This window comes from Nilaparvata lugens, chromosome 10 (assembly GCF_014356525.2).
Source record: "Nilaparvata lugens isolate BPH chromosome 10, ASM1435652v1, whole genome shotgun sequence".
Classification (NCBI taxonomy): domain Eukaryota; kingdom Metazoa; phylum Arthropoda; class Insecta; order Hemiptera; family Delphacidae; genus Nilaparvata; species Nilaparvata lugens.
This window is the reverse complement of record NC_052513.1, coordinates 11652034-11660211: the sequence shown is the minus strand read 5'-3', so window position 1 is coordinate 11660211 and position 8178 is coordinate 11652034. Positions and strand designations below refer to the sequence as shown.

At 31.4% G+C, this 8178-nt stretch overlaps 1 long non-coding RNA gene across 1 annotated transcript; it reads right to left on the bottom strand.

Annotated features, from left to right (window-relative positions):
- Positions 1-2568: 2568 nt before the first annotated feature.
- LOC120353273 lies at positions 2569-5654 on the bottom strand. Its single transcript, XR_005572267.1, has 2 exons — positions 5399-5654; positions 2569-4040 (listed from the first exon to the last, which is right to left on the bottom strand). It is a non-coding gene; the product is annotated as an uncharacterized LOC120353273 (long non-coding RNA).
- Positions 5655-8178: the final 2524 nt, after the last annotated feature.

Genomic DNA, 8178 nt, shown 5'->3' with positions numbered 1-8178 from the left:
CTTTGTGAGCACACACATTATACCAGGAGTAGCAATACATGCTTTTGCATCATAGATGATTTTTTTGGGAAAAAAATAGTTCTTCAAAGTCCTTCCCCATTTCAATTAAAGAACTATTTTTTTCAATTATCATCAATAAGTGATGTAAGAGGATAGAGAGGAATATGTATTGGAAAAAACAATAATCCTGCTAATAATAGATTTATTGATGAAAAATACAATGGGGGCATAATATTATCTTTGATTTTAATAACATTTTCATATTATATTTAAATAACAACACATTTATTTATTCTAAATAATTATCCATTCATAATAATTCATATAATAATCCATTCAAAATGCTCCCCAAGAAGTGGAATTCTCTGAAGAGTTGCTAAGAATTCAATCATCTCATCAGAAAAGCCATCATCATGACCTGAACTAGTCAACACAAAACCGACTAATCTCATCTGCAGTTGTAAAACTCTGGTCCAAATCACCTGATTTGCGCCTTTTCATATCAATAAATAATCACTTATCTTGATTAGATGTGTTATTTTTTCATCTACCTCACCACCACTCTAGAATAGAGTAGATTATATAGAAGAGGACTCTTGTCATACACATTAGTCTATTGCTAACTGTTCACACAGAAAAAATGATTGCAAAAATCAGCAGATGTATATTGTGAAACAAAAATATCAAAGAGGATCATCAATTTCTAGTATGTGTATTTTATTCTTGAATGCTCAGTGACATCATACAAACAAAAAAATATATATATCCTCTGTGGTGTAGTAGATCTTTCAGGTTTGATGATACTTGCCTTACCTTATACCTTTCCTAAGAGTACAGCTTTAAGTCTCGAACCTGGGACCTTGAGTATAACAGATAAGACTGCTACCCATTACACCACAGTGGATATCTACTTTGAACTGATAAAATTGCTAATGATAACCATTTTTGAGCTTTCCTTATAATCCAAAGAGTTGAGTCCAATTAGATTATGATAAAAAATTATCTATGCTAACAAACATTAGGCTATTATGAGTGACTTTGTGAGCACACACATTATACCAGGAGTAGCAATACATGCTTTTGCATCATAGATGATTTTTTTGGGAAAAAAATAGTTCTTCAAAGTCCTTCCCCATTTCAATTAAAGAACTATTTTTTTCAATTATCATCAATAAGTGATGTAAGAGGATAGAGAGGAATATGTATTGGAAAAAACAATAATCCTGCTAATAATAGATTTATTGATGAAAAATACAATGGGGGCATAATATTATCTTTGATTTTAATAACATTTTCATATTATATTTAAATAACAACACATTTATTTATTCTAAATAAATATCTATATTGCATTAGTGCAGGTTTGATTCATATTCACTTCTTTAATGAAATTTTGTTTCTTTCCACTGTATTTATAATATGTTCATCAGATCTGAAAGTGCTCATCAAATAGTAAATACATTTCATAATCTGTTAAAAGTTCCAATTCAATTTTAGTATATGAAAGCATTGCATCAAAACTGAATCCTGGTGGTGTATAGTAATGAGCACAATCTAAATTATATGAACTCATCAAACTCTTCGAAAGTTTTCAAAAACATCACATAGCAAAATAACATCCAGTTTTAGATAAAGATCACTGTATTCTCCTAATGTTTGTATTTTGAATGATTGCCATACTTTGTGAGCATGAATATAATCTTGATAAGTTATATGTTTTTTATTCAAGCTACTATAAAATTTGGATATAGGAGGTAGTTTTTTCTCATTCAGTTTTTCTTCATCATCTAGATACTCATATGGAAAAACACCTTTACAAGTTACCAAATCTAAATTCATTTGAGGAAAAAGTTTTTTTATGTGATGAAATTCTTCTTTTGGGAGATTTTTTACTAACTTATCAAGTGAAGTATTCATAAATTTCAGAGTATCAATAAATCTTATTGATAGTTTACTTGATGTATGTTTTGTGAAAGAAATGTATTTCTCACTCGAATTGGGGATAATATTAATGTTATGCTCATCTATCCCTAATTCACATATTATTATATGATTATCATAATTTGCTCCATTGTGTAAATATACTGGGATATATTTTTGATTTTGTCTAAGCAAATTACACCTATTGCATAAAGCTGCTCTATATTTTCCTGTAATATGACAGTGGTCACGTACGGTACTGCTTTATTCATCATTGTAAACTGACCATCACACATTTCACAACATTTTTGTTTTCTAAAATTCAGCAAGTCTTTTTTAGTGAAAGTCATATTAATATTTTCTTTTAACAGTTTTCCAATTGTATTTGTCAAATTAGTAATATATTGCATAAAATTATTAGCAACATTTTCTCCTCTATATAGGTAAGGTTCACTAGGAAGTTTTGATTTTATCTTTTCAGGAATCTCTTCATCAATAACTAGATAGATACAAAAACTATATGGTTGATGACTATGAGTTTTATTACTGAAACTTTTTGAGCTTGATGGGGTACAAGATAAATATGGAACTAATAAACATTCAAAATCAGCATATAGTACTATTGGAACTCTAAACTTATTCTGATAATTCTTCGAACATAATCTTTGGTGGGTTTTGAAATTTTTCTTCACTCTCACATCAAAGTATGAGAAACATCTTTTACAAATTGTTATTTTATTTTCATGTTTTGTCAATTGACTTCTAATGAGTCTTGATAAATTTTTAATTAAACAATAATGATATTTCCCATCCTCTTGCAATAATAATAAATCAAAATGCTTTCTCTTCTCATAATCACATATTTTCATCTAGAAAGTAAACGTTTATTGACATGGACTTGTTGTTCTTTTCAAAAACTTTTATATCTTTGATTGGTGTGGGGAAAGAGATTCCTTTGAAATTGAATTTTTGTAATAATAAGTCTTTAATGCATTATTGAATGCACTCTCCAATTCTGTGAACTGACCAGTGGTAACTTTTATTCTATCTTTTTTTCTTCTGCCCCCCTTGAATAAATGAATATTGCTGCTCATTGCTTCTCATTTGTTATCTAAAAAAAAATGAAGAAAAGTGATGTAATAGTGATGTGAATGCACTCTCCAATTCTGTGAACTGACCAGTGGTAACTTTTATTCTATCTTTTTTTCTTCTGACCCCCTTGAATAAATGAATATTGCTGCTCATTGCTTCTCATTTGTTTGAATACTATGTTTGAATACGTTTTTCCTATCTGATGGATACAGAACAAATTAATTTTGCATATTGCTATTGAATGCATTAATTTTGCGTGATTCTTTTACAACATTAGATTTTTTAGATAACTCTTTCAAAAATATTTTCAATCCATCATTAATTTTTATAAATTTTTCATCATTCTTGTTCTTTGCAATAAATATAACCTTCTTGTTGATTTTTCTCCACCTAGAACTCTCATCAATATTTTTTAAATCATTAACATCTGTTATTTCAACTTTCACCAAGATTCCGCCCTTTGAAATATTTTCACTCTCACATGTGAGTATTTCCTGCTTTGTCTGGTCCCTAATCATGAATGACTGTGTTAATGTTTGATTATTAAACTTTTTACCCTCAATTTTATTAAAAATTGATTCAAAATCTGAATCATCCCCACTCATCTCTACATCATCATCATCATCATCACTAAAACTATCTGATTCATTTATTGTACTGCAGTTATTTGATGATATGAAATTTTCAGCTATTTTCACAATTGAATCACACAATTCTTGAGAGTATTTTTCATCATTAAGTTTCAATTTGTATTTTTTAATTGAAAGCCCTGTTGAAATAAATTCTTCAAAACGATCTAATGCTAATTCTATAGTTAATATATTCAAAAGACTTTTCTGACTTGAAGATGAATCCTGATAACCACATTTCATGCATTTGAACAGTTTCTTTATATCATAAAAAATATTTGATAGTTTTTTCTTATTTTTAACTTCTTTTTCAAGGTATAGAATAAACTTCTCCCATAGATCAATGCTGTTCACTCCTTGAATGTGTATAAGTTGAAATAGAGAAAGTATTGAAATCATCTAGAAAAAAAATGAGGAAATCATTATTTCACACCATAACACAATGAAATATAATATAGAATGCGATTATTTAAAATAATTATGTTCTCATAAGTTTTTTAGTAGGTATTTGAATTTATAAATAATATGTTTTTTTTGTAAAAATCTTACTGAGTTTGATGAATTATTATCTGATGCCATCATAATTTATTTTCACAATTGAATCACACAATTCTTGAGAGTATTTTCCATCATTAAGTTTCAATTTGTATTTTTTAATTGAAAGCCCTGTTGAAATAAATTCTTCAAACCGATCTAATGCTAATTCAATAGTCAATATATTCAAAAGACTTTTCTGACTTGAAGATGAATCCTGATAACCACATTTCATGCATTTGAACAGTTTCTCTATATCATGAAAAATATTTGATAGTTTTTTCTCATTTTTAACTTCTTTTTCAATGAATCACACAATTCTTGAGAGTATTTTCCATCATTAAGTTTCAATTTGTATTTTTTAATTGAAAGCCCTGTTGAAATAAATTCTTCAAACCGATCTAATGCTAATTCAATAGTCAATATATTCAAAAGACTTTTCTGACTTGAAGATGAATCCTGATAACCACATTTCATGCATTTGAACAGTTTCTCTATATCATGAAAAATATTTGATAGTTTTTTCTCATTTTTAACTTCTTTTTCAAGGTATAGAATAAACTTCTCCCATAGATCAATGCTGTTCACTCCTTGCACAATGAAATATAATATAGAATGCGATTATTTAAAATAATTATGTTCTCATAAGTTTTTTAGTAGGTATTTGAATTTATAAATAATATGTTTTTTTTTTTTGTAAAAATCTTACTGAGTTTGATGAATTATTATCTGATGCCATCATAATTTTTGTCTCTTTTTGCTACCATCATCAGTGGAACCAAATCCACCATCACCTCTTTCTTTTCTCAATACATTACAATTTTCTATGTCATTGATAATCTTATGAAAAACAATTTGAGCAATTCTATCTCCTTTTGTAATTTTGAAATCTTCTGCCCCCAAATTGTACAGCATGACTCCGATATTTCCTCTATAATCACCATCAATAACACCCCCCCCAAAAACAATTATTTTATGGTTCCTAACCATCCCTGATCGTTCATATATCTTTCCAAAAGTATCTTTTGGACAGTTAACTTCTAGATCTAAAAAAATTGTTAACAATGATTTTGATTCAATTGTTCTTGATACTGGACTTTTTAGATCAAATCCAGCAGAATTTGCCGTTCCCTTTTCAGGGATATATGCATGCTCTGTGATTTTTTTGAATATAATAGACATCTTGTCTTTTTACACAGAGCAAATATGAAGAATAAACTCACTTCAATAAAATTTTGTTGTTGAAGATTGGTGTTGGTAGCCTACTGTCTTGAAGCTGAAGCAAACTCACACCTCAATAAAATTTGGCTTATGAAGTTTGGTGTTGGTAGCCTACTGTCTTGAAGCTGAAGCAAACTCACACCTCAATAAAATTTGGCTGATGAAGTTTGGTGTTGGTAGCCCACTTGAGATTGGAGCTGAACCTACAAAATAATAAAATCAATATTAAGTTGTTAATCAATATTAAATCAACAGGGATGTATTGAAGTGTTTCTCTTCCAATCATTACTTTTTGAGATATGAACGCCTAAAGTTTAAATTTTTGGGACAGGACATTTCAAATTCGGTAAGAGATAAATTCTTCATGGTATTGTTGATTGAATAAAACAAGAAAATTTTGAAACATTTTCTGAAAATATCAATTTTTGAAAAAGTTATTCAATTTACAAAAAAAAATCAACTTAACACTATTTTTGGTCATTTTTAGTAAATTTAAAAACTTTCTCAAATATTGATATTTTCAGAAAATTTATGTTTTATTAAATCAAAAATACCATGAAGAATTTATCCTTTGAATTGTATGGATTCATCTCGTACCGAATTTGAAATGTTCTGTCCCAAAATTTTAAACTTTAGGCGCTCATGTCTCAGAAAGTAATGATTGAAAAAAGAAAACTTTTTCATTTTGATAGCTTGATCCTTAAGCGATCCTTGATCGTGTTCTCGCGCGCCTCTCCACTAGGAAATACTGAAATTAAGTGCAACTAACGGTTGATTCTCATAGAACATCATCTCATGAGCTTATATCATTGTGCGAAATATCACTGTGAGGACAATATAGATGGTGATGATGGTTGAAGCTAAAAATGCCCAGAGGGATTTTGAATTTTACATCTAGATTGTAATCGGGATATATTGTTGATCAAATACTAAATATGATCAAAATTGATTTTTTCCCTTAAAATATCACTCATATTTGAAAAATCATAGCTCAGTACTCATTGGAGATAGAGAGTTCCGAATGATCTCATTTCATTCAGAATTTTATGATCTTAAAAAAGGCAAGAGCAAATTTTTCTGTCCGATCACTGATTTTGCCGGAAATAGCTGAAAACTGGAAAATGAACCTAAAATACGAACTTTTTGGGCCACTCTGTATTAGCACAAGGGTATTTTACATGAAGAATTTGGTTCTGAACCTCTCTCATGTATCCAAATAAAATATTAAAAATCAGAACTACGATATAAATTGCAAGCAAACCCCCATTTTTATGTCTATATTGACTGGACTTTACTGTTCCCCAATATTTATAATTGTCAAATATTTGTTTAAATGTCAATAAATAGTGTTAAACATAATTTTTAGAGTTTACTGAGACTCTGTGGTGTCGCATCACAGCGGAGACACAATAGTAACGCTGGTTACACACTGGGCGGTTTCTGCCGCGGCGGCGAAACTGCAGTCGCAGCCTCTAAAAAAAAGTCAAGCTTACACATTCAGCGGAAAAAATACTGCCAAACATCGAGCGGCAAAATTACCGCCACGTATGATCAGTAGCCAAAATAATTGTTATAGTTCTTCATCGCAAATGTATTGTGACTTCACTGTTTCATGAGTGTTCAGTTAATTGTATTTTGCACATTTTTCAAAAGTATATATTATTAAGTGTTTAACTTAAAATGGAAAGGCAACAACTTTTACCACTTTTGTTGTGCCGTCGAAGGAAAAGAATACAACAGAGAAATCGCCTTGCTTGGATTCATTGAAATGAACGTTTTTATCAAATCGACAGCGATATACAACATATTACAGTTTTTTCTTGTCATCCAGAGTTTCAAAATCCCCCCTAATCACCAAACACAATTCATTCCACGCATTCCTTGTTGCATCTCGATCCTTAAATATGTCGAAGGTTTTGTCCCAAAAAACTGGCCTCTGTTCTACAAATGATATTAACAACTCATTTTCCATTAACTTACTCATTTTCTCACACTCGTCAACCACAAACACTTAAAACAATAAATAAATGTTATAAACAACTTACAAACTTTACAACAAGACACAAATTAAAAGGCTGATTTTCAAAGACCTCTGACTTGGAGCAACTGGGAAAGACGACTGATCAGCGGCGACGGTAGACAACCGCCAAATGTGTTAACGCCCATTTGCTCAGGTACGCCACTGCGTAGACAAGAGCAGCAAAACACCGCCAGCCGCAGTGGCAGTGGACGGCTGCACAGCTGCCGCCAACGGCAATATAGCCGCGCGGCGTTTCTGCCGCCCAGTGTGTAAGCTTCCATTCAAGTCCATAGACTACTGCTCGAACGGCGGCGACGGCGAAATTACCGCCCCGGCAGAAACCGCCCAATGTGTAACCGGCGTTAGGCGATCGCTCAAGGAGGGGTGGAACCCGGGATTAACAATTAAAGACGGGATACTTGCGGGGGGGGCGGCAGTTGCCGATCTCGCCCAGGGCGGCAAAGTCCCTAGGGCCGTGCCTGATTAATGCAGAGAATCGGTATCGCTATTAATTCTTCTATCTTTATTCACTCCCATTATAACGTGGACCACACTATAGTCGCAACACTTCTACGCAAGCAGCGCAACATAACAGCTGTTGCTTTCTGAGCAGTGGTTTGGTTTTGTAGAGCCGCCTCAATTTTCTTTTTCTTCCTTTTCTTCTGTAGCATCTGTCACTAATTACCAGTTCAACTTGTTTATGGCTCGACTACCTCCGCACACTGATTACTAGCTGAATGTTAACTGTCAGCATTGTTTGAA